The sequence below is a fragment of the Leptodactylus fuscus genome, chromosome 1 (assembly GCF_031893055.1).
Source record: "Leptodactylus fuscus isolate aLepFus1 chromosome 1, aLepFus1.hap2, whole genome shotgun sequence".
Taxonomy (NCBI): domain Eukaryota; kingdom Metazoa; phylum Chordata; class Amphibia; order Anura; family Leptodactylidae; genus Leptodactylus; species Leptodactylus fuscus.
This window is the reverse complement of record NC_134265.1, coordinates 100,812,552-100,839,774: the sequence shown is the minus strand read 5'-3', so window position 1 is coordinate 100,839,774 and position 27,223 is coordinate 100,812,552.

The following is a 27,223-nucleotide window of genomic DNA, read 5'->3' as shown; positions in this document are numbered from 1 at the left end:
CGTGTCCAGTGCAATGGATGGGATGGGATTTCACATAAGTCTGCCACCCATGGCCACTCATGGTTGAGCAACTGAGGGAGTTGACTTTGACGAACCCGAGGGTTTTGGAGTTGGAACTACATCAAAGGTCTGTGCTGCTCACACACTCTGCTCAACACATGATATGTTTAGTGCCAGCAGTGTGGAGACGTCGCACAACAGCCGTTGTTCCAGCAGGTACAGGCGTTGTAGGAGTGCATAGAGGCTAGCAGCGGCAACTATACACTTTAAAAACTATCCGCACAAGCGCCACACTTTCACCAGTAGCTCAGGAACATTGGGGTACCTTTTTCAAAAGATTAGCAGCAATGAGTTAAAAACGTGGCCCAGGCATGGAATATGTTGCAGGCTGCCAAGCTACAGAGCCAATCCCAGGTTACGGCCATTATCACACATGACAACATGCCTGGGCCCAGGTGCAGTGGCAAAAACCACATTGCCGTCTCATCGAGGATGGCATGACTCACTTTGTAGGCAGTGTGCTGTCTGGCCCCCAAGCTGATGAGCTTCAGCACGGCCCGCTGACGTCTCCCCACACCAGTGTTGCAGCGTTTCCAGCTCGTAGCTGGGGTCAATTTAACAGCGGAGGAGGGTGGTGTTTCAGCCCTCCTCCCAGGAATGTTGTGTGGGGAGACAAGTCAGGCCACCACATTTTGCGACCCGGTCCACGCCTCAACTACATTCAACCACTGTGCCCAAATTGAAAGGTAGCGTCCCTGTCCGCATGCACTTGTCCATTCGTAACTGGTCACATGGAACTTTAGGGCTAAGCGCTGAATTTAGGGACCGCCTCATGTTTGGGGGAAAGTGCTGGTGTGGACGGCACAGTGCGGTGGCGCAGTAGACACTCTGCCCAAAAAGGGCAGAGTGTCCCCCAGCCGGGATTCCAACATCTCCTGGGCCAGATTTCTTGAGATGAGGCCGTTGAAGCCTTGGGCATGTGGGTGGGTTGCGCTGTACTTTAGCATGAAATGAAAGGCTTGGGAGATGGGGAGTTGCTGGGAAGAGGCGCATGATGGCGCGGGCAAAAGGAGAAATGGCAGGAAAAGGTGAGGATAAGGGTGAACTCCCCAAAGTGTCAGAGGCAGATGTGGAGGTGTCCTGGCTCCTGGTCTGGACTGCAGCGCCAGCCCTGTCAACAGTGGAAGAGGCAGTGGCCGCCAGGCCAAACGACGATTATCCTGCGCTTGCTCTCACCCACTGAGCCCAGGGCTTGCCTTCCAAATGATGGCACCCGCAAGAGGTGGTGAGATTCCTCTCCGCAGATCTCCAAACCATCTTGGACTTGCAAATTGCACTAAATTTGTCATGTAACTGACATGTATATGATGAGTCTATCCATTGTCTGTTCATTTTGGTGAAAGTCAGCCTGTCAGCTGACAGACAGCTGTGCTTGTCAGTGATGATGTCACCGGCTGCTTGTACCCCCAGTTTTTGCTGCTTAGCTTGTCTCCACATCCACACTGCTTTTGCCCCTACACATCACCCCTATCCATGCCTGTGCCTCTAGCCATAAGTCTGCCACCCATGGAAACTCATGGTGCAGAAAGTGAGGGAGCTGACTCTGAGGAACCCTTGGGTTTTGTAGCTGGTACTCCATCAAAGGTCTCTGCTGCTCACACACCCTGCTGAACATACGGTATCTAGGGTTAGAGCGTGTGGTGACCTCGCACAACAGTAGGTGCTTCAGGCAGATGTAGGCCTTGCTGGAGTGTATTGCGGCTAGCTCCAGGTACTGTAGACTTGGGAAAGTGGGTGTCCAAGTGCCGCACTTTCACCCTTAGCTCAGCTAATTTGGGGTATGTTTTTAAAAATCATTGCACCACTACATTGAACATGTGGGCCAGGCATGGAACGTGTTGGAGGCTGGCAAGCTCCAGAGCCCTCCAACAAGCTAAAAAACCTGGCCCCAGGGGCAGCGGGGATAAACAAATTGCCATCTCATCCAGGATGGCATCCCTGACCTCAGAGGCAGTGTGCTGTCCGTCTCCCAAGCTGATGAGCTTCAGCCCAGCCTGCTGACGTCTCCCCACACCAGTGTTGCAGCGTTTTCAGCTCGTAGCTGGGGTAAATCTAACAGCGGAGGAGGAGGAGGGTGGTGTTTCAGCCCTCCTCCCAGGAATGTTTTGTGGGGAAACAAGTCAGGAAAATTCTTGAAACGGGAGAGTTTTGCATCTTTGCCCTTGCTGCCTATGGACATCCCTTTGCCTCTAGCCACCATTTTCCCTGCTTTGCTTGCCTCCACATCCACACTGCTTTTGCCCCTAGACATCACCCCAGTCCATGCCTTAGCTTGTACCCCCAGTTTTTCCTGCTTAGCTTGCCTCCACATCCACACTGCTTTTGCCCCTAGACATCACCCCAGTCCATGCCTTAGCTTGTACCCCCAGTTTTTCCTGCTTAGCTTGCCTCCACATCCACACTGCTTTTGCCCCTAGACATCACCCCAGTCCATGCCTTAGCTTGTACCCCCAGTTTTTCCTGCTTAGCTTGCCTCCACATCCACACTGCTTTTGCCCCTAGACATCACCCCAGTCCATGCCTTAGCTTGTACCCCCAGTTTTTCCTGCTTAGCTTGCCTCCACATCCACACTGCTTTTGCCCCTAGACATCATCCCTATCCATGCCTCTTCCCCTAGCCATAACTCTGCCACCCCTGGAAACTCATGGTGCAGAAACTTTGGTTGCTGACTTTGAGGAATCCTTGGGTTTTGTAGATGGAACTCCATCAAAGGTCTGTGCAGCTCACACACCCTGCTCAAGATATGGTATTGTAGGGTTTCAGCGTGTGTGAATGACGGACAACAGCCTGTGTTTGGACAGATGTAGGCCTTGCTAGAGTGTTTTTAGGCTAGCAGCGACTCCTGTGCACTTGCAAAAGTGGGCGCACAAGCGCCGCATTTTCAACAGTAGCTTCGGTACATTTGGGTATGTTTTTAAAAAACTTTGCACCACTAGGTTAGACGTGGGCCAAACATGGAACGTGTTGGAGGCTGGCAAGCTCCAGAGCCGCTACCAGGTTCCAGCCATTATCACAGGCGTAAAAATGCCAGGCCCCAGGTGTAGCAGGGAAAAAAAAATGCCATCTCAGCCAGGATGGCATCCCTGACCTCGGAGGCACTGTGCTGTCTGTCCCCCAAGCTGATGAGCTTCAGCACCGCCTGCTGACGTCTCCCCACACCAGTGTTTTAGCGTTTGCCGCTAGTAGCTGTGGTGGAGGTTGCAGCGTCGTAGGGTTTCAGTCTACTCCTGCCATGAATTTTGGCCTGGGAGAGGAGATAGGCCACCCCAGTTTGCACCCGGGGAACAGACTCCACCACATTCACCCTGCCTGTCATTAAAGATAAGCACTGCAGCATCCCTGACCACAGGCGCTTGTCCAAGTGTCGGTGGTCAAGTGGACCTTGCAGCAAAGCGCGGAACTAAGGGCCCACCTGATGTTGAGTGACACGTGCTGGTGCAAGGCGGGGACGCCACACCGGGAGAAGTTGAGACGGCTAGGGACGGCATAGTGAGGTGCCACAGTTGCCATCAGGTCCGGGAAGGCGGGAGTTTCAACAAGCCGGAACGCCAACCTCTCCTGGGCCAGCAGTTTAGCGATGTTGGCGTTCTAGGCTTGCGTGGGTGGGTGGTTAGCGGTGTATTTCTGCCGGCGCTCCAATGTCTGAGAGATGGTGGGTTGTTGTAAAGAAGCGCCTGATGGTGCCTTTGATGGTGCAGGAGAAGGAGATAAGACAGAAACAGGGGAGGATGAGGGAGAAGTCAACAAAGTGGCGGAGGCAGATGAAGTGATGTCCTGGCTCGTCCTCTGGAGTGCATCGCCAGCACTGTGAGCAGAGGCAGTGGCATGAACGGCGGGCGACGTTTGTCCTGCCGTTGCTGCCTGCCACTGATTCCATTGCTTGGATTCCAAATGACGGTACATTGAAGTGGTGGACAGGTTGCTCTTCTCAGGGCCCCTACTCGATTTCGAGAGGCAAATTGTGTAGACGACACTATATCTGTCCTCGGCGCATTCCTTGAAAAAACTCTACACCTTCAAGAAACGTGCCCTCGATGGGGGAGTTTTTCTGGGCTGGGTACAAAAGGGAACATCTTCGGACATTCCGGGTCTGGCCTGGCTTCGGCAAAGCAGCTGACCTCTGCCTCTGGACATGTCTCTGCCTCTAGCTACCCTTTTTGGTGCTGCACCTGCCTCAACATCCACACTACTTTCCCAGCTTGACATCTGCCTTGTCCAGGTGGGGTCGGTGTCCTCGTCGTCCACCACCTCCTCTTCCAACTCCTGTCTCGCCTCCTCCTCCTGCACAATGCGCATGTCAACTGGCTGCCCTGACAGCAACTGCGTCTCATCGTCGTCGATGAGGGTGGGTTGCTGGTCATCCGCCACCAAATCGACCGGAGATGGAATGGAGGAGACTCTAGTGTTTGAGCATCTGGACACAGATACTCGTCTGTTAGGTCCGTGGAATCGCGAAATGGAGGGGCAGGTTGCGGTACAGTCAAAGGAAGGGAGAACAGCTCTGGGGAGCAGGGACAGTTGGGGTTATTGTTCTGAGAAGATTGGGAATTTTGGGTGGAAGGAGGACAAGACTGTTGGGTAAGAGGAGGTAGAGGCTGACTGGCTGGTGGACAATGTGCTTTAAGCGTTATCCGACAGCCATTGCAAGACCTGTTCCTGGTTCTCGGGCCTACTAATCTTTGTACCATTCAGCCTAGTTAATGTGGAACTTTTGTGCAAAGCGCAGAACTTAGGGCCCGCCTGATGTTAAGGGACACACGCTGGTACAAGACTCAACTCACCCTAAGTGCCAAAAACACTGCTGGTGCAAGGCTCTACTCATGCCAAGGGCCTCAATCTCTGCTGGTAGCTCAGCTTAAGGTCATGTAACTTTGTTTGGAAGGGCTCATGTTAAGGGCTAGAAAAGTGAATTTTGGAAGGTCTTACCACATCACACACACACACACACACACACACACACACACACACACACACACACACTCAAAATGACAGTTAAGGGTGAGGGCTTTTGGAATTCCCATTGCCTATTCCATTTGTGGTTGTCATGGGGAACGTGATTTAAAGGGGTGGTTGTTACTGTTTGTTGAGCTTAAATTGGGGTTTGTGTCCATCCATTTGGGGAGTAAAGAAGGTTTCCAGGTATTTTCCCACTTTGATAGAGGTTTTTTTGAATGTGGAAAGTGTGTAGTTGTTAGGCAGTGATGTTGGGGTAATAGAGGGTCTTTGGTGTGTTAGATGCCCCCAGGCATGCTTCCCCTGCTGTCCCAGTGTCATTCCAGAGGTGTTGGCATCATTTCCTGGGGTGTCATAGTGAACTTGGTGACCCTCCAGACACGGATTTGGGTTTCCCCCTTAACGAGTATCTGTTCCCCATAGACTATAATGGGGTTCGAAACCCGTTCGAACACACGAACATTGAGCGGCTGTTCGAATCGAATTTCGAACCTCGAACATTTTAGTGTTCGCTCATCTCTAATCGCTAGCAATTGTTGCTGAGAAACCAACATATTAACATACAATATTGCAGACATAGGAAAGGCATATGAACTACGTTTAGCATTACCTGTATGTGTCTCATGCACCAGTACGCGCCCCGACACGCGTTTCACCACCTAAGTGGCTTCGTCAGGGGGAAAGGACTATGTGGCTGAAGGCATATTGCAAAATATATACAGTCCTATGAAAAAGTTTGGGCACCCCTATTAATCTTAATCATTTTTAGTTCTAAATATTTTGGTGTTTGCAACAGCCATTTCAGTTTGATATATTTAATAACTGATGGACACAGTAATATTTCAGGATTGAAATGAGGTTTATTGTACTAACAGAAAATGTGCAATATGCATTAAACCAAAATTTGACCGGTGCAAAAGTATGGGCACCTCAACAGAAAAGTGACATTAATATTTAGTAGATCCTCCTTTTGCAAAGATAACAGCCTCTAGTCGCTTCCTGTAGCTTTTAATCAGTTCCTGGATCCTGGATAAAGGTATTTTGGACAAACAATTCAAGTTCAGTTAAGTTAGATGGTCGCCGAGCATGGACAGCCCGCTTCAAATCATCCCACAGATGTTCAATGATATTCAGGTCTGGGGACTGGGATGGCCATTCCAGAACATTGTAATTGTTCCTCTGCATGAATGCCTGAGGATTTGGAGCGGTGTTTTGGATCATTGTCTTGCTGAAATATCCATCCTCGGCGTAACTTCAACTTCGTCACTGATTCTTGAACATTATTCTCAAGAATCTGCTGATACTGAGTGGAATCCATGCGACTCTCAACTTTAACAAGATTTCCGATGCCGGCATTGGCCACACAGCCCCAAAGCATGATGGAACCTCCACCAAATTTTACAGTGGGTAGCATGTGTTTTTCTTGGAATGCTGTTTCTTTTTGGACGCCATGCATAACGCCTTTTTTTTTATAACCAAACAACTCAATTTTTGTTTCCAAAATGAAGCTGCCTTGTCCAAATGTGCTTTTTCATACCTCAGGCAACTCTATTTGTGGCGTACGTGCAGAAACGGCTTCTTTCTCATCACTCTCCCATACAGCTTCTATTTGTGCAAAGTGCGCTGTATAGTTGACCGATGCACAGTGACACCATCTGCAGCAAGATGATGCTGCAGCTCTTTGGAAGTGGTCTGTGGATTGTCCTTGACTGTTCTCACCATTCTTCTCTGTCTTTCTGATATTTTTCTTGGCCTGCCACTTCTGGGCTTAACAAGAACTGTCCCTGTGCTCTTCCATTTCTTTACTATGTTCCTCATAGTGGAAACTGACAGGTTAAATCTCTGAGACAACTTTTTGTATCCTTCCCCTGAACAACTATGTTGAAAAATCTTTGTTTTCAGATCATTTGAGAGTTGTTTTGAGTAGCCCATGATGCCACTCTTCAGAGGAGATTCAAATAGGAGATCAACTTGCAATTGGCCACCTTAAATACCTTTTCTTATGATTGGATACATCTGGCTATGAAGTTCAAAGCTCACTGAGGTTACAAAACCAATTTTGTGCTTCAGTAAGTCAGTAAAAAGTAGTTAGGGGAATTCAAATCAATAAAATGATAAGGGTGCCCGTACTTTTGCACCAGTCAAATTTTGGTTTAATGCATATTGCACATTTTCTGTTAGTACAATAAACCTCATTTCAATCCTGAAATATTACTGTGTCCATCAGTTATTAGATATATCAAACTGAAATGGCTGTTGCAAACACCAAAATATTTAGAACTAAAAATGATTAAGATTAATAGGGGTGCCCAAACTTTTTCATAGGACTATATAGTGTCTCAAGGGATTACAAATTAAATCCAGCTGCTCAGAAAATACCCAAATGGAACCAAGACCGGAACGGCCGTGCAATGCAAGCGCGCCCGCACGCTCCATAACAACCAATGCGCATGCGCGAGTATAATGGGATATTGCGAGATGCCTACACCGCAGTATGTAGGAAGAATGAATTACATATACTGCGCATGTGCGGGACGGACATCGCGAATCATTATATACACCACATCATATACATATGTGCGGGGATTAACACAGGATGTTCTAATCATAATATATGACTGCATGTAAAAGATAAGTGAGTATATACAGTGTATATAAAAGATGTTATATATACCAGATAGCAGAGGACGGCATATTCCATCAATCAGATATGTAACAGATAATCCATTGCTACAGAGAATGATATAATTACCGCAGTAATAACGCATCAAATGTGAATTGTGCTAAAAGACATATCAGTTCAAAGTGAGTATAATAATAACATATTAAATAAATCTATTTTATAAAGTGCAATATTTATATTACAAATAATCAAAATTGCAATTCAAAATTAAGGTGACGTGAAAAAAGTGCGCACTGCGCACTTTTTTCACGTCACCTTAATTTTGAATTGCAATTTTGATTATTTGTAATATAAATATTATACTCGCGCATGCGCATTGGTTGTTATGGAGCGTGCGGGCGCGCTTGCATTGCACGGCCGTTCCGGTCTTGGTTCCGTTTGGGTATTTTCTGAGCAGCTGGATTTAATTTGTAATCCCTTGAGACACTATATATATTTTGCAATATGCCTTCAGCCACATAGTCCTTTCCCCCTGACGAAGCCACTTAGGTGGTGAAACGCGCGTCGGGGCGCGTACTGGTGCATGAGACACATACAGGTAATGCTAAACGTAGTTCATATGCCTTTCCTATGTCTGCAATATTGTATGTTAATATGTTGGTTTCTCAGCAACAATTGCTAGCGATTTAAGATCTTTTCTACATACCTATCTATACACAGTCAAATGATACCAATCTATGGAGTACTCTTTGTCATATAATATTGCATGGACTAACTATAAAGCACATTACTTTATGGAAGCCTATTAGTATGTATCTCATTGCATCCATTGTTGGTTGCACCAATTATCTTTGAATTCATATTTATTAATTATTTATGTGCTTTTCAATAAATTCATAATTTTTATACTTATGTTGTCTTTTATGTGGTAGTTGGCCTGTGGGTCAATGTGGCTGATTTAGATAAATACTACCTAGAATTGCCCTATATTTTTATTTGATACCCCTGCATTTAACAGTAACCTGTTAACTCTTTAACCCCCAAACCATCATCAGTACCTCATACTGCCTTTCATGTGTTGTCCAGCAGCGTCTTTATAATGCCTGTGTGCTGCTGTCATCCACAGAAAAATAGCTTTTATTCTATATGCAAATTATGCTCTTCATGTTAAAGGTTAGCAAGATCTATCGGAAGAAGTCAAGCTCTCTATGCCCCAACCTGGCCCTTTCACTGTGACAGATGTCCATCAGTGCCGCTAATGTTACTATCAGACTAGGGCTGAGGGATGTCGATCATAATGGAGGGGCTTGGCTGGGGAGTAGAGAACTTGACTACATTGCACAATACTTTAATGGGAGTCCTCCTACAGCTCCATTTTTAGTTACTACTAGCCTCTGCCCGCGACTTCATCTGTGTGTTGTTGGCCTCGATGATCTACTTATATTCAGCAAATTGCTGCCATCGATGGTTTGCCTGCTCCGGCGTTTCGGCAGCTCTTAAGTTGAACTTGTCCCTCACGCCGTGCCTGTGATTGTTCCGGCATCTCAGCAGCTGGCTGGGAAACCATATAATGAGCGTGTTGTTGGCATTGATAATCCGCTTGCTCTGGCGTTTTGGCAGCTGTCAAGCTGGCCTGTTGCTAAACTCATTCCTTGCGCTGTGCCCGTGATTGTTCCGGCATCTTAGCAGCTCACTGGGACACCATATAATGAGCATGTTGTTGGTGTTGATGATCCCCCTCAGCTCCGCTTGAGAAGAACTCTGTGACTTCTGGCTACGTTCATAGCTATCATTGTTTTAGAATTTTTCAACAAATTAGATTTTCTTTTTCCCGGCATATTTAAAAGTGGCAAACTGCCAATCTGGATTAAAGGTGTTTTCTCATCCAGTGTATCAGCACGTTGCCTGGAGCAGATCAGATAATATGCAAATGCTTGTACAGAATGGACTACGGGTTAGCTAAGTATTTACATAGAGAGATAGACCTGGCTTTTTCAGAACCTGAAATAAGCTGCTGTAAGAGCAATTTAATATAGTATATGAACATAAATTCATAACAGTTATGAAGCCATGTCATTTACCGGGATAAAAAGTAGCCTATGTGTTAATCACAGTTACAAACTATCTATGTGCCAAATTTCATTCACATCCGTTCAGTGGTTTTTGCATGAATGAGGAACAAACATCCAAACACACAAACTTTCACATTTATAATATTAGTAAAACGTAAAACACGTTCAGAATCAGCGGCGTATAAAGCAGTTCCCATTCATTTCTATGGGAGCCGGCATACGAGCGCTCTCCATAGAAATGAATGGGCTGCTTTTTTCACTACGAGCGCTCCCATTAAAGTGAATGGGATGTGCTGGCGTGTACGGCTAGCTCTGCTCATTCTGAGCCGTACACGCGAGCACTTCCCATTCACTTCAATGGGAGTGCTCGTAGTGAAAAAAGCAGTCCATTCATTTCTATGGGGAACACTCGTATGCCGGCACCCATAGAAATGAATGGGAACTGCTTTATACGCCGCTGATTCTGAACGTGTTTTACGTTCAGAATAAGCTGCCGTTTACGCCGTGTGAACTCACCCTTAGTAGGATTATACAAGATATCTGATTTTCAAGCTGAAATTTGGTGGATGTGTACAAGGGAAAAAATTCCACTTATGCTAATGCTTTTTTCGCCCCAGGTCATGTTTTGGAGTTTTCCCAGAATAACCACATATGTATCAAGACTGTATGATTTGATAAGGTGTGGTCTGGGAAATGCAAGGCTTTTATATTGTGTATGATTAAGGTGTGTCTGAGAACATACAGTAAATGGGAAATACAGTAATGTCAGCACAACATATCAACATTTCTTTGAAAAATACTATCCTCCACATATTACAAGTACCAAAACAGCTTACAGTAAGTATACTGATAAATCAGAGGGAAAATTGTTACTGCTCATTACAGGTGGCCAAAAGTACATCATGCCGTGTACTATCTGAACTGTTTTCAGAAACTGTCTACCTTGCCACCAATATTTTTTATACATATTGTTAGAACGCCTCTGTGTTAGAGAAATATATAGATAGTAAAATCATTATTTTAATTAGTAAACTGTCTTGGGTGACATTTATTATAGGTAGTCTGTCAGTAGACAAATTGGTATTAAACTAATGAAAGTATCTCGTAGGGCTGCTTCTACACTTTCCAAAGATGCATTGAAGCTCCATAATCATTAAAATCAGTGTTTTATTTTAATACAAATTAGCTGAAAAGGGCTTTAGGGGCGATTCTTCTCTTGCAAAGGCTTTGACCCTAACTGCAGACAAAGTGGTACAAAGTGTGAGCTGTCACCAGGGTTGCATCTGCCATGTGGATTGCCGAGTCCCTCGGGGGTGGCACTGACAGTATTGTTCAAACTGAACACATCCAAAAATGAAACTCTTCAGAGCCCAGATTATAATAATCAGAGACCTAGAGGAAGTGATCAAACATAATAAAAAATGTTACTCACCTCCACTGACTTCCTGTTCATTCTGGCACCTCTGCCCTACCCAGGGACCGTGAGTTATATCAGCATAACTATACATCATGACAACGATGTGACTGTTGAGGCTCAATCACAGGCCTCAGTGGTCCCTGATTTCAGAAAGAAGCACCGAAGAGAACAGGGAGCCACATCGAAGCCCAGGAGAGGTGATAGATATTATTTATTATGTTTGATCACCTCTCTTGGGCCGCCTCTCATTATACTATAGGGGTCTGAACAATATGGGACATTATACTATGTGAAGGGGCAACTGTGAATCATTCATTATACTGTGTGGAAGGGCCACTATGGGACATTATTCTTAAAGGGGTTTTCCAGAAATTGGATAAACTCTGAAGGGGCTGGGGCAGGAGTAACATTAAAAAAACAAAACAAAACATACCTGTTGCTGCTGCTCTGATGTCTGCCATCGTAGAGCATTTGGTCTTGCACCTTGCCTCATTCCTCAGAAGCCCTACACCTCATGTGACCACTGAGGCGAATTAGACTGATGATGTCACTTACATATGTCACCGGTCCCTTAACAGCAACTGCTGAGGCCACTGATTGGCCTCAGTGGGCCAGGGCTTACCGGGATTGAGGCATGGTGTACGACTGAACAGGCTTTGGTGGCAGAAACTGGGGACCCCAGGGCCCCCCCTTCCCACAGAGTTTTTCTAATTCCCTTTAAGCTGAGCACTGAGGCTGGGTGTACGTGCCTGTCTTCTTCCAGTCACTTTGCATGCACTGGGGCCTCTGACGTATATCACTCAGGCAGCTTTAGTGCTGACTGGTGTACATGTGCAGTGCACTAGCCAAGCCTAATTTTCTAATTTTGAGGAGGGGAAGGGGGGCAATGGAAGAGGTTATTTAACATTGTCAACACTGAATGGTCAGTGTCAGAATTTGTAGGGACATACCCCAACCTAGGACATCCAGTTGTCACTCTATTTTTACATTTTAGGATGAATGACAGAAAACAACCACAATGTATAGTTTTAAGAAAGGATGATCCAGAATTATTACAATTTGGGGAATGCAATCATTTACGAAATCAGACTTGCCAGGAAAGATGATGTCAATTATAAGTATATAAAACCTTTTAACGGCTATGAAGCAATTATAGGAAATGCTTTATCATCACTGAAATTATTATTATTTGTAATGTTATTTATGTTGTTATAAGTATCTAAAAATTCCTCAGTGGTTTATCTATGATTCAATAATTTCCACTCCAGACTTAAGAGATAACTGTATTGCAGAGGTGGAAGTACCCCACAGCTGCTACAGGGCCCTCAATGTAGGGGGCCCAGCCACCAAACTTGGTACACCATCTGACTAAATAGTGAGGATTTGTACACCTTGGAGCATTATCTATGCATTATCTATGCATAGGAGAGGGAGAACAGCAACAGGTCAGGACTTTTCTAGCTTTTCCTAGAGCCCTGTGCGTTCTGTGTTGCCCTTCTCTGTCACTTTTGTTTCCCTCTATGGCTGTCATGAGATAAAGAAGTGTAACAGGATATGTGCCAAGCAAGAAGACTGCCTGATAGATATATGTGTATATATGACTATAAATGTTTCTTTATATGGTTTGTTGCAGAATCTACTTTCCTACAAAACACAAGTCAATTTCATGGGACCAAAATTAGAATATAGGGTTGTAAATTCAGAATTGTTTGAAATCGATTGCTTTGTTAAAATGGAAATGGTAAATTAGATGAACTAAAAGAGAAAGTAGGAAAAGAAAATGGAAGCAAGAAATATGTTTGTGTAATGACAGTCACCTCTATTACAAAAGTATCTGACCTCTGCATAAGCAATGCCGCCCCTGCTACCTCTTGTGTCACCCCCTCTACCTCATAGATTGTAAGCTCTTGCGAGCAGGGCCCTCAGTCCCATTGTGTGAAACGACTTTCTATGTAATGTATCTTTTCTGTCTGTATTTGAACCCTACAAATTATACAGTGCTGCGGGATATGTTGGCGCTATATAAATAAAATTTATTATTATTAATAATAAATACCACAGCACTACAAATGTACGAACCATAAACTTTTCAAAGCCAAATAATAAACTTGCAAGCCTCAAGCTAGGTTCACATCTGCACTGGCTTCTCTGTCAGCGAAGTCCAAAACAGTGGCTACTCCCAGACACCGGGAGACCACATCGACTATAATAGGGTCTGCCTGGTGTCTTTCGAGTGTCTGCTGGTTTTGTACTGAAACTGGCGGATAGAAAAATCCTCCATACAGGACTTTTCTATCTGCCAATTTCTGCATCAGTCTCCAACGGCACAGAGGTAAACTTAACCTTGCTTTGAATTTATCAGAAAGGAGTATTGTAGATAATACCTGACAATATTAACCCCTTCCCGACATGCTGGGTCTTTAAAGATGGCTGCAGAGTGGTCACCATAGGTGCTGGGTCTCTGTCGTAATGTACATTGGAGACCTGGAGCTAATGCCCGCAATCAGAGTCCGCTCTGATCACGGGTATTGGTAAGTGTGAAAACTGCCCCATACCTTTTCTGTTACAGGACTGGCTCCTGCTCGGTGAGATTGACCTGTTCTTTTGAATGCCAGGAGTCTTTTGAAGGCTTCCAGCCTTATCATAGAAAAATTACTATTGGTTGTATTATGAAGGATAGTTTGTCCCCCAAACATTAAAGCCTTGTACGGCTACATGAATGTCAAAATATAAAAAAGTTATGGGGTTTGGAAGATGGGGAGTCAAAAACAAAAATAGAAAAATGCCACCAGCGAGAAGGGGTTAAACCTGTTCATGACTTACAGAGAAGCTATTAGTCACCTTTACCTGAATGTACACTGCAAACAGTTCCCAGTCTTTTCCTGCAGGCTACTAATGGCATTGTGTCCATTCTTTGTGAGCAGCTCAATAAATGTGTTGACATATCCATACTGTGATACATAATGCTTCTCATCTCCGCTTTATGTAGAGATGTAACAGAATTGAAGTCTAGCATTACAGTTAAGGAAGGAGATTTATCAAGACAGGTATATCATGCACCGAAGTGAAATATTCGTTCTTTGTGAGGCATATCGTGTGCCCTACTTGTGCCAAAAAGGTTTGTGTGTGGATTTTTTTCTGCAATCTGTGGATGGAATTTACCAGAGTCCCATCCAATTTGCAAGCAAGAAAAAATGTGACATTTATTGTTTCGGCATTTTCACTGTGGCCAAAATGCAGCGTTTTTGCAACATGGGGCCCCAGCTTATTACTCTGTTTGAAAAATTTTTGGCAGATTGTGACTGCTGGAACATTAAGTCATGAAAGTTGAATAGTATGCAATAGGATCTCTTGTTACCGGTTGTTTTACGTTTGCTGATGTTAAACAATACCAAATTGAGCAAAATTCAAGGGTCCTCTGTGTATACTGCTATAGCCTTGCAGCAATTCCCTACTATATTGCAATTGATAAATTTGCTCCTTTACAAATAAAAGCAATTTATGCAATAGAGGAGAACAGATGGAGGAACACTCTACGGCCATTCACCCCAGCATTGTCCCCAAAATACAGGTGCTTTAGTTTTCTTGTATTCAGTCATTAATGTGCGACAGGGCAGGATTTTCCTCTATTCTGTCAATGACAGGAGATGTTGTGTGAACAATCTCTCTGTCTGCACTTTTCTGTTATCTGAATGGAAACAATTGGGGTAACAGAAGTGTAATAGGGCATAACTGTAAGGTCAGGGCCCTACATAGAGTAAACTGCAGCATTTCTCAGTACCTGCAAAGTGGATGGGATTCTGGCTAGTGACTGCTTAAGCCAATCAGGCACTTCAGAAGAACTCAGGAAGAGACCCGGGAGAAGATGATAGAGCAGAAGGACCAGAACAGGACACCAGAGCATCAGGGTCAGGTGAGTATGATTTTTTCAAAAAAAATTTTTACCTCCCCAGTTGTAATGAGCATAAGCAGTGAGGAACGCTCCCCCCCTCCCAGTACTTGTCTATGGACGAGTACTAATAGGAGGGGAGGGGGGTGTACCTCACCGCTCAGTGTCATGGCTGGACGATAAGGAACGCCCTCTCTCACAGTACAGCACAATAGACGCTACTCTGAGACTCTGACACGGAAGAGCTACGGTATCGGCACCGATAGCTCTTCACCGCGGGCACAGAACGGGAAAGCCGATAGTGCGCTGAATTCAGCGTACTCTCAGCATTCTATTGGTGTATTACACCGAATGTACCTGAGGATGTGAAAGGTCCTCTTTAAGTCCCAAGAATTGAGTCAAACTTTACAGACAGGAACAGTTTCAAATGAAAGAAGTTGTAAGAGGGGTGAGGTCCTAGGCTGAACTTTTGCCCCATGACCGATGAGCCTTTAGCAATGCCCCTGGCACTATTTCACTACAGGATATTTGTACAAGGCTCCTCGGACATCATACTATTGTTTTGGCATTTAGAATGTTAACTGTGTTTCTCCAAATCTGATGTAAGATTGAACAGAAGATTGCAATAAAATTGTCACTGTAAAGTTTCCTTTGTATAGCTTGTGCAACGTATCATAAGGTTTTATAATTTTAAGTTAAGTTAGAAATTAATTTAGAAATTAATTATAAATTAAGGTTTAGGGTTTTATAATGAATGAAATTTTCCTTTAGCATTGCCATGGGGAGGGGGCTTTTAAATATAATTAAGAAAAATTCCCTGTCCTGTTGTGACTGAGGACTGGAGTGTAATTTATGCGTCTCCTCCAGACTTTCATCAACTAATCAGATTTTCCCTATTTGTTTTGAAATTTGCTCAGAGATCTTATATATTTTGCTACACAAATTCACTACATTGAAGCAATCGGTTCCAAGTTTCAGTCTAGGAAAAATATTTTGAGATCTAAAAAGACTGACCATTGTGTACATGTATTTATTATGCTTATATACTATAGCTTCCTGTCAAAGTCTACATGGCTTATTTCATGGAACATTATCAGTGGGATTTAATGTTTACTCTATATAGCTGATGATGGGTTAAAATACCCGAAACGTCAAATGTTTACATCTATAATCTAGCGGTGATTTAGCTTAATCCCTTTGAGATTGGATATGCGTTACATAAATAAAGACTTCATGTTTGGCAGACTCATATTAGGATTGCTGTAGCATTGTTAGTTTACATAGATGTCTATGGAGAGAGGTTGAAAAATGGGTGAATAAAGCTCTGTTTAGATAGATATCCTACTGTATCTGCTTCAAGAGGTGTACAGTATATGTTTCTCTCTCACACACACATCTTCCTCCCTTCTCCATCTGCCCCCACACTTTAATGTCCCTCTTCATTTGTCCCCCCCAGTTTAATGTCCCGCTTCATCTACCAAAGTTTAACATGAAAACACTAATATTCACCTATCTTCACTTCGCTGCTGCGCAATCTGCAGTGTCTTGTCCTGGAATATGCAGGCACGGTGTGAGTGACGCCATCACATCGTCCCAACAGCTCCTGGTGCTGGAGCATACAGGGGCACACTGGTGAGGTAGGCGCTGTCCGTTTTTGCTTCACCACTGTATTCAACTCATCTGTATCCTCTCTGGATGCAGATGAGTTGAATCTGGGACATACTTTCTGCCAACCGGCACCATGGGACAGGACCCAGAATCAAGGGACTGTCCTGCTAAATCCAGCACAGTTGGGAGGTATGCATACAGGTCAAAAAGTACATCAAAGTGTTATCAAGAACTGCACTAACTGCAAAGCTGAGCTATAATTACTGTACATTATCCTAGACCTAAATTCAGTGACCCCATTTTACTGCCTTGGAATGCCAAACTAAGATTTACTAGCTCTTAAAACCAGGTATCACCTGACAAATAGCTTTTTTTTTCTTTTTAAAAAAACCCACTATCTGCAGTGAACTGGATGGACTTTTACTTATTTTTTCTGTCAATTGGATTTGTTCTGAATATTAAAATTATTGATCCTAATGTTACATAATAAATTTGACCTTCCAGTCTATTAATGTTGGAGCTGACGTCTAGTCATCCAGTCTATGTAGATCTACTGTACATTGGTGGGAATGTCGGTAAAAGATACTACTTTATTACTATAGAGAGGACATTATAAAGAAAAACTACAGTCTCATAATAGGGATGAGACAGGAATTTTCGATGCTTTATGGTTTGGTCTCTTATGTCTTTAATGGCACTAGTTTAGAGGCATAATAGCAGGAATTAGCATTTAGCACATACAGTAAAAGGTGATTGTATACTTGCTGGACTGCATATGTTTACAAGGGTTCTGCCTGGGGGAACTTGCTACAGATTCACTTCAGATAACAAAACTAGAATAGCAGCCTAAATATGTCAATACAGTCTTACAATGAATCACTTTCCATCCTCCATTAAACTAATGATCAATTGTATTATTGGTGATTTGAACAAAGGACTGGATGCAATAGTCTGGTAACTGTGATACCAGGTACTTAGTTGTAGGTCTTTTCACTTGGCAGTTTCATAAATAATGGCACCATATGTTAAAGGGAACCTGTCAGGTTGTTTTTCCACCATATACTGGCCTCATCTTGTGAAGGATTATGTAATTCTGCTTCCATTCCTGCCCCTCCATAATGTTTCTGTTGCAGCAAAGTGTAGTTGTTAGAGATGAGCGAACACTAAAATGTCCGAAGTTCGAAATCCGATTCGAACAGCCGCACACTGTTCGACTATTCGAACGGATTTCGTACCCCATTATAGTCTATGGGGGGAAATGCTTATACTTACCAAGTCCACGAGTGACGGTTCGGGCTGGATTCCCCTTGAAGTCTTCTCCCGGCGCAGCGCCCCCGCGGCGTCTTCCGGCTGGAATTCACTCTGCCTAGGCCTAGTCGGTTCTGCCCGGCCCGACGCCTGAGCAGAGCCGACTGCGCATGCGAGGGCATGCTCGCGCATGCGCAGTCGGCTCTGCCTAGGCCGGATGCCTAGGTAGAGTGAATTCCAGCCGGAAGACGCCGCAGGGATGCTGCATCTAGAAGACTTCTAAAGGTAAGAGAAGAACCAGCGTTGATTGGCAGAATGTATAGCATTCTGCCAATCAACGCTGGTTCTGCATCGAACCTTAAACTTCGAACAGCTAGTAGTGTTCGATCGAGTACGAGTATTTCGAATACCGTAGTATTTGATTGAACACCTACTCGATTAAACACTACTCGCTCATCTCTAGTACTTATAAATGTATAAAAAGCCATATGTAAAGTATCCTAAGTAGTCACAATAGTTGGGGAGCAGCTTCAGCCTAGTCACAGTGTCCCCTGCTTATCACACCTCCTGAGTATGACAGACACCTCCCTCATAATGTCAGGGAGCGAGGGGACTGTGTATTAAAAAGGGGACAAAATGCTTTCACATATTTATAACTTAACACTAAGGTCATTGTTTCTTCCTACACATGATGGAGCTAGTTTATGATGGAAAAACAACCTGACAGTTTCCTTTTAACATTAGGTTCAATCTATTCAACAACTTTTTGGAAATCCACATTACCCAAATGCTCAAATGGGCAGCTTGCCCCAAATATTACACTGTGTGCACAATTATTAGGCAAATGAGTATTTTGATCACATCATCCTTTTTATGCATGTTGTCCTACTCCAAGCTGTATAGGCTTGAAAGTCAACTACCAATTATGTAAATCAGGTGATTTGCATCTCTGTAATGAGGAGGGGTGTGGTCTAATGACATCAACACCCTATATAAGGTGTGCTTAATTATTAGGCAACTTCCTTTCCTTTGGCAAAATGGGTCAGAAGAGATTTGACGGACTCTGAATAGTCAAAAATTGTGAGATGTCGTGCAGAGGGATGCCGCAGTCTTGAAATTGCAAAACTTTTGAAACATGATCACCGAACAATCAAGCGTTTCATGGCAAATAGCCAGCAGGGTCGCAAGAAGCGTGTTGTTAAAAAAAAGGCACAAAATAACTGCCCATGAATTGAGGAAAATCAAGCGTGAAGCTGCCAAGATGCCATTTGCCAACAGTTTTGCCATATTTCAGAGCTGCAACGTTACTGGAGTATCAAAAAGCACAAGGTGTGCGATACTCAGGGACATGGCCAAGGTAAGGAAGGCTGAAAAATGACCACCTTTGAACAAGAAACATAAGATAAAACGTCAAGACTGGGCCAAAAAGTATCTTAAGACTGATTTTTCTAAGGTTTTTATGGACTGATGAAATGAGAGTGACTCTTGATGGGCCAGATGGATGGGCCCAAGGTTGGATCAGTAAAGGGCAGAGAGCTCCACTCCGACGCCAGCAAGGTGGAGGTTGGGTACTGGTATGGACTGGTATCATCAAAGATGAACTTGTGGGACCTTTTCTGGTTGAGGATGGAGTGAAGTTCAACTCTCAGACCTACTGCCAGTTTCTGGAAGACACCTTCTTCAAGCAGTGGTACAGGAAGAAGTCGGTATCGTTCAAGAAAAACATGATTTTCATGCAGGACAATGCTCCATCACATGCATCCTAATACTCCACAGTGTGGCTGGCCAGTAAAGGTCTAAAAGAAGGAAAAATAATGACATGACCCCCTAGTTCACCTGATCTGAACCCCATAGAGAACCTATGGTCCCTCATAAAATGTGAGATCTACAGGGAAGGAAAACAGTCCACCTCTCAGAACAGTGTCCGGGAGGCTGTGGTGGCTTCTGCACGCAACGTGGATTGTAAACAGATTAAGCAATTGATATAATCTATGGATGGAAGGCTTTTGGGTGTCATCGTAAAGAAAGGTCGCTCTATTGGTCACTGATTTTTTTTGTTTGTTTTTGAATGTCAGACATGTTTATTTCTAAATTTTGTGTTGTTATATTGGTTTACCTGGTGAAAATAAACAAGTGAGATGGGGAGAGATTTTGTTTTTATTAAGTTGCCTAATAATTCTGCACAGTAATAGATACCTGCACAAACAGATATCCTCCTAAAATAGCCAAATCTAAGAAAAAACCCACTCCAACTTCCAAAAATATTAAGCTTTGATATTAGTGAGTCTTTTGGGTTGATTGAGAACATAGTTGTTGAACAATAATAAAAAGAATCCTCTCAAATACAACTTGCCTAATAATTCTGCACACAGTGTACATATCACTATGCTCAGATTTTAAAGTGTAATGTGCATGAAGAAGAAGCACAAGTTCAGTGTTAGGGCTAGTTCACACGGATCAAAATGGCACAGATTTTGACACGGAATCTGCCTCAAAATCCGCCTCCTCACAATAAAGTCCTATGTAGTCCTATGTAGTCCTAGTGTTCTTTTTTCTGCCAGTGGAAAATAGAAGCGACATGACCTTTCTTCAGGTGGATTCTGCCTGCAAAAACCAAGGGGAGTCAATGGGAGGTGGTAAAACCGCTAGCGGTTTTGGCTGTGATTTTTGACAAAAAACTGCTTCAAAAACTGCAAGCATTTTTTTCAAGATCCATACACTGTGCTGGAGGAAAAAACCCCAAACTAAAGACAGCTCAAAAAACACTCCAAAACACTCCTCATGTCAAAAAACGCTTCAAAAAACCATTTCCCAATTCCTGAAGCAGATTTTTTCCTGACCAAATTCCTCGACACCTAGCTACGTGTGAACTAGCCCTTATACACTGTGGGAGCCAGTAAAGGGGGTGTTATCCTGTGTGTGGGCCAGATAAGGGGAGGTAAAAGGTCGTGGGGCATAGCCTACAATTTTAATTAGAAGGCCACATCACGGAACTAAAGAAAGGCAGGTCAGGTATTATTTTTATTTCTATTTTTTTTCTTTTTTTTTTTGGGGGGGGGGGGAATCGCCTTTTTATAGATTATCTCAGGCAACAAGGAGTCTAGGTTCACCCCTGGATAACGGTGGGAAATAAATATGTTGATGCCTTATAAATTAATAAAACAAAGAAAATATAAAATTCTGTTGTCAGCACCTACTAATTATACAGCGGTAAGTGGACTTACATTGATAGTATCCAGCTTTAGAAGTACCATGAAGAAGAGATGGCTGTGCGCTCAGCTTGGCTACTCTGGAGATACAGCCAAGCTGAGCACACGGCCAGGACTGCTACACTGGAGAACCGCTGAACCCTGCTGCACACTCAGCTCTGCTGTATCAGACATGCGCTGAACCCTGCTGCACACTCAGCACTGCTGCATCAGAGATGTAGCAGAGCTGAGTGTGCGCTGAACCCTGCTGCACACTCATACAGAGTACAGCATTCGGCCAATAAACGCTGGTTCTGCCGGAGGAGGCGGAGTCTAAGATCGGTCCACAGCAGTTTCCATTCTGGTCCGATCTTAGACTCCGCCTCCTCACAGATGAGCCTCCGTCAGAACCAGCGTTGATTGGCCGAATGCTGTACTCTGTATGGCATTCGGCCAATCAACACTGGTCAATGCATTGGGAAAAATATATGGAAAAAATTCAGCTTGCGCATATCGTAAGCTGACAGGGATCCCAACGTAATACAGTGACTTGGGCATGTTAGATGTCTCCAGCCATGCTTCCCCTGCTGTCCCAGTTGCATTCCAGGGTGTTGGCATCATTTCCTGGGGTGTCATAGTGGACTTGGTGACCCTCCTGAGTCGAATAGTGGTTTCCCCCTAAACGAGTATATATTCCCCATAGACTATAATGGGGTTCGATGTTCGATCGAACAGTCGAGTATTGAGCGGCTACTCGAATCGAACTTCAAACATTTCACTGTTTGCTCATCTCTAATGTTTAAGTATTTCCAGTGAATGTTTTTCTTATTGGATATGTGATTCATGCAGGCTATCTCACCTACTTAGTGATTCATGCAGGTTATCTCACCTGTTGAGTGATTTATGTAGATTATTCTATCTGCATATTGATTCATTGGAGTCTATGTGTTCATCAGCATAACCACATCTTTGTTTATCTGCTTCTTGACATCTATACCTGAACCTGAGCTCTGCTTATTTGATCACTGACTGTCACTATGCACTGTATATATGTACCTGTGAGTTTCTGTTGTACTATTGGTGTTCTGCTATTCCTGGCTATTCACATCTTAGCCCTGCTGTATTACTTTTTAATTTCGTGATTTTAAAATGTATATTTTTCAACAAATTGCGATCTTTATGTGATTGAAATTTTTTCTGTGACCTCTGCTTTTTACATCTATTGTATCTTGTATGTTTGGGGTCATTTGCTGTTTATGTGAGCCATTTTTTCTTGGGTCATGTAGCTAAAAGAGCTGAAGAAAAAAATGCCTTGCATTGAGTTTTTGCTGCATTTTCCTAAGCATTCTATTTTTCTTAAATGTATAAGGAAAAATGTTAACATCCAGCGCTTTTTCACAACTTTTCTGCAACTTTTTTGTTTCCTGTAATGTGTGAATGAGATTAACCAACATCTTGTTTACTTTGTTGGTACTGTAAAATTTAGCAATTTTCAGATACTTTCCCACAGCAGATAAAACTGCGTTTCTGCAATGTAGAGCCGTAAGTAGCATTTTTCTGGCATTCTTGTGAAAAATGTTACTTGTTTCGGGTTAAACAAGTTCAGTATGAACCACAACTTAATTGGCTAAAAGCATAGTGTGTAATACTGTCAGGTTTCTTCTTTCTAGCGCTAAGGCAAATACAGCTGAAGTTAAGACAAAGTCTTGAATCATATGCAATGGATACAAACTCTGAGTTTAACATACACTGCACTGCACTACATGGCCTCTATGAAGTACAGGGACCTACCATCAGGGGCCAGGGAATTGTGGTTTTGACCGCACATATGGTGCTATCTTGTCTTAATTGTTTCCTGATGACTTATTAATATAACAAAACGCGTTGAGACTATTTATATCATGGTGACCATACTATAACCACCACACTTTGAGATAGGGGTTCGGGGCTACAAGCCACTAACCTAATCCCTTCAGTTAGTAAGACTGGGTATTATCATAGTCTCTAGATACAAAATATAGGACTAACAGGATCAAACTACTAAGGGAGATACTGGGCTGTTTTGTCCTATCTTTAACCCCTTCCCGACATGCAGCGTAATAGTACGGCGCATGTCGGGTCTGTAACTATGGCGACCGCCCAGGAGCCGGGCGGCCGCCATAGCCGCCGGGTGTCTACTGCTTTAAGCAGTAGACAACTGACTCTAATGCCTCCGATCGGTCCCCAGACCGATCGGAGGCATTAACCCCTCCAGCGCCACGGTCAAAGGCAACGGAGGCGCCATTTTCCCGGCGGCGCATGGGCGCCTCTATTTTGCCCGGGATCGCTGGCTCCTGGAGCATGCTAGTATTAGCAAGTATTAAAAGTTCAAATCACCCACCTTTCCCTAGAACACATATAAAAGTAGTTAAAAACTGTGAAACATATACATATTTGGTATCCCCGCGTCCGAAATCGCCCGCTATACAAATCTATAAAAATATTTTTCCTGTTCGGTAAACGCCGTAGCGGGAAAAATAGTCAAAAGTGCCAAACCGCCGTTTTTTCACTGTTTTGATTCTGATAAAAATTTGAATAAAAAGAGGGGCCACACGGTGGCTCAGTGGTTAGCATTGCAGCGTTGGTGTCCTGGTGTTCAAATCCCACCATGGGCAAAAAACCATCTGCAAGGAGTTTGTATGTTCTCCCCATGTTTGCATGGATTTCCATCCCATATTCCAAAAAAGACATACTGATAGGGAAAAATGTACATTGTGAGCTCTATGTGGGGCTCACAATCTACATTTAAAAAAAAAAAAAAAAAAAAAAAAAAATTTGAATAAAAAGTGATCAAAGCAATAACATTTCCCGAAAATGTTAGAAATAAAAAGTACACCCGGTCCCGCAAAAAAAGATGCCCTATGCATCCCTGTACACTGACGTATAAAAAAGTTACAGCCGTCGGAATATGGCGACTTTTAGAAAAAAAAAATTTAACACAGTTTTGGATTTTTTTAAAGGGGTCAAAATGTAAATAAAAACCATATAAATTTGGTATCCCTGGAATCGTACCGAAACACAGAACACAGGGGACATGCCATTTTGGCTGCACAGTGAACGCCGTAAAACCAAAGCCCATAAGAAAGTCGCAGAAATGCATTTTTTCTTCAAATCCACCCCATTCTGAATTTTTTTCCTGCTTTCCAGTACATTATATAGAATAATTAATGGTGGCATCATGAAGAAAAATTTGTCCTGCAAAAATTAAGACCTCATATGGCTCTGGAAGCGGAGAAATAAAAAAGTTATGGGGTTTAGAAGGAGGGGAGTCAAAAACGAAAAACGAAAATCAAAAAATGCCATTGGCGGGAAGGGGTTAATGACCTACACAGACACAAACTTGGTGTAGTCTATACGAACAAGGACAAACAGTAACAATATGTTTGTAAGCACTAGATAGTTTTGACCTGGAAGATGAAAGCTCGATTTGTGATATCGGCGTTATCATTAGTCAGGGATACATCTTATCCATGGGACAAATACATGGGTTCTCCTGTAGTCCTTATTTTAAGCATGGGGGGGGCACTTAGATTGTGAATAGAGCAAGTAACTAAAACTTCATCTTCATTCTCAGGAAGTACAACAATCTTGGAGCTACTGGCGGTGTCACGAAAACCAGAAGTAGTTTTGCTGTTGCCACCCACATTTTTATTGTTGATACTTGCACGAGTGTTACCTTGTCCCCCTCCTTTTGCATGTCCCCTGTCCTTTTTTCCCTTAATTGTAATAGCCAGAAATAATGACACTGTGGGTATGTCATTTTTTGTTTTTGTACAAAAATAATAAATACAAGTGACTGTTAGAGTAGAATTGTGTCAGTCAGCTTGTTTTTTTCCCATCACAATGGAGACAGTTTGCATGTATCTTGGGTAACCAAAAAGAAAACAATTAACAAAGACTTTTCAGATTACCATGCTGCATTACACTGTTTAGTGGGTGCGCCCCCAAAACCCTTAAGGTGGACCTTTTGCCACCTTCAACAAGTCCAGATTTTTGCATCTTTTAATAGACGCTGCTCCACTGACTCTGGCACAGTTGGAATTTTTTCGGAATACATTGAAATCAATGGGAGGCTTTTATCAACACTGATTCTGCCACGAGTTATCGTGGAATCAGCACTGCTTTGCTCTGTGTGAATGCTCCCTAAATCTGACTTTTTCTAAGAGCAGAAGAATTACACCTTATATAAGCACTTCAAAATACCTTATATAGTGTATATGACATCAGCACTGTAAGGTGTCTACCTACCTACCGCGAGAACGTAACAGTAACACACAAGACATGTGCTTCTTCTGTATTTTTCCTACAAAATTCACGTCAGTGGCCATTTTAGTTAATCTAAGATGAATCACCATTTATTAGGTAATATTTTGATTATTTGGGTTAAACCGGCTTGCCTATCACTTCTATTAACCTAGTTTGTGCCCACGTAACAGGCCCATACTTTTCCTTACACTTTGATCACGCTTATCATTGATTACATAATAGTTTTCTTTAGTTGCCTCTTTGATACATATGCCTTTTTTCTGCTTTATACTCATATAAAATTATGTTTGGCCTTAAACTCTCTCTTTCTTTAACTAGCTTATTCTTTATCATTTCTTTTTCCTACTGCGTTAATGATTCCATGTGCCTCTTTGCTTGCCCTCTAGGACTCCTTCATTGTCAAGTTTCTTCCAAGCCTCTTTCCTCCTTTAACCTAACCTTGCACTCTATCTTTCCTTCAAACATACCCTTTACATGTTTTCTGTTCGATCTGGTAAGCTAATCGAATTTATGGTAGTTATACTCTTGCTCATGATATTTCATGATATATCTTTACAGATCATACCCGAGGAAGGTAGACATAGACCAAAACGTTGTCCTGTGAGCTGCATCCATATTCTTTGTCTTTATAAATTCGAAGTGGACATCACAGCACTCATAGGGTGCATGCACACTGAGTAACGCCGGGCGTGTATGAGAGCCGTACATGCCGGCGTTACAGCAGGGCTGCCGAACACTTCCCATTCACTTCAATGGGAGCGCTCGTAAACGCCGCTGTTACGAGCGCTCCCATTGAAGTGAATGGGAAGTGTTCGGCAGTCTGCTGTAATGCCGGCGTGTACGGCTCTCATACACGCCCGGCGTTACGTAGTGTGCATGCACCCATACAGTGTAAGGTGACGTTAAGAACATACTTTACATAAGGGGCAAAATAGGTTTTGTCTAAATGAAGAAATAAATCCTTAACCTGCTCAACTGTAACAGGAGAAGCCTATCTCATGCTCCACCATCTTTGAGATGAGTTTGCGATACCACTAGATACAATCGAGGTAAGATATTAGACATCACCTCGTTGTTCTATGACCTGTACAAATACATCGGGCATGCTTTTACTTTTCCTCATACAGTTAGACTTTAGTTATTTGATGTAATATTAAAAATAACATAAAAATAATTTACATAAACATCAAGAAAACACTTTGTTGCTCGTTTTGAATGGTTTACTTTCAAGTGGTTGGAGATGCAAAGTACCAAGGAAAATGTGATGCCCATAAAATGTATGTGGTGCTGTTACATTTATAGAAAATGTGTTCTGCAGATGAGAACTCTCTGCTTTGCCTTACCTGGTGTATGAAGCGCTTGTGTGATAAAATGTCACCCATACCTGTGTGCTATATTGCCAGAGGTTGTAAGGTTTTAGTGATTGAAAGGGTCGAAAATAAAACGATAAATTTGTCAGGATGAGCATAAGCATATTTCAGAAGCGATAATATCCCGGGGCTATGTTGCTTTAGAACAATCCCGTTTAACTCAACAAGTAGAGCCATGAAACGGCTGAAAGAGAAACCAGGTACTTGTGCTCAGGGGTCAAGTGTGCACTGAATGCTATAACTCAGAAAAGAGAGATTCTGCTTGATAGAAATGAGTTTTTTTTTCTTTGACTTTAAAGGAAAGCTTTGTACTTTTAATAGGTGTGGTAACAATTTACCCCTGTGGCATTTTCGACATTTCAAAGCAGGAAAATAATGCTTAAGTTGGGGGAGGGGGCTACATAGCACTACGTGGTGTCTGTGGGGATTAAAGGTTTTCCTGTGACTGGTCATTTTCTTTCTTCTTGACCCTTTTATTAATGGAAGAGA